Source organism: Arachis ipaensis, chromosome B09 (assembly GCF_000816755.2).
Source record: "Arachis ipaensis cultivar K30076 chromosome B09, Araip1.1, whole genome shotgun sequence".
Lineage (NCBI taxonomy): Eukaryota > Viridiplantae > Streptophyta > Magnoliopsida > Fabales > Fabaceae > Arachis > Arachis ipaensis.
Genome location: NC_029793.2, coordinates 42,963,243 through 42,963,581, shown reverse-complemented (window position 1 = coordinate 42,963,581; position 339 = coordinate 42,963,243).

The following is a 339-nucleotide window of genomic DNA, read 5'->3' as shown; positions in this document are numbered from 1 at the left end:
TAATAGTTATAATTCGTAATTATTTTATATACTTTTGATGATAAATTCTTTCCTTACAATCCATTGTATGGGTGAAGTGGCATATATTATTATAGTAGGGGTTAATGTACATTATGATGAATAATGAGATTGTCATTGATACAATGAATATATCTCAATCCAACCGTGTGCCAAGGAGAATAAGCGAAAGTTAGGGTCTGTTTTTTTTTTGGATTTCAAGTAAATTAAGATGTCACCATTTATAGCATAAATTTTAAAACCGAAAACACCTTTTTGAAAAGAGTAAAAGTAGACGATAAACTTCATGTTTAATCCATATGTATTATACACACAACAAAA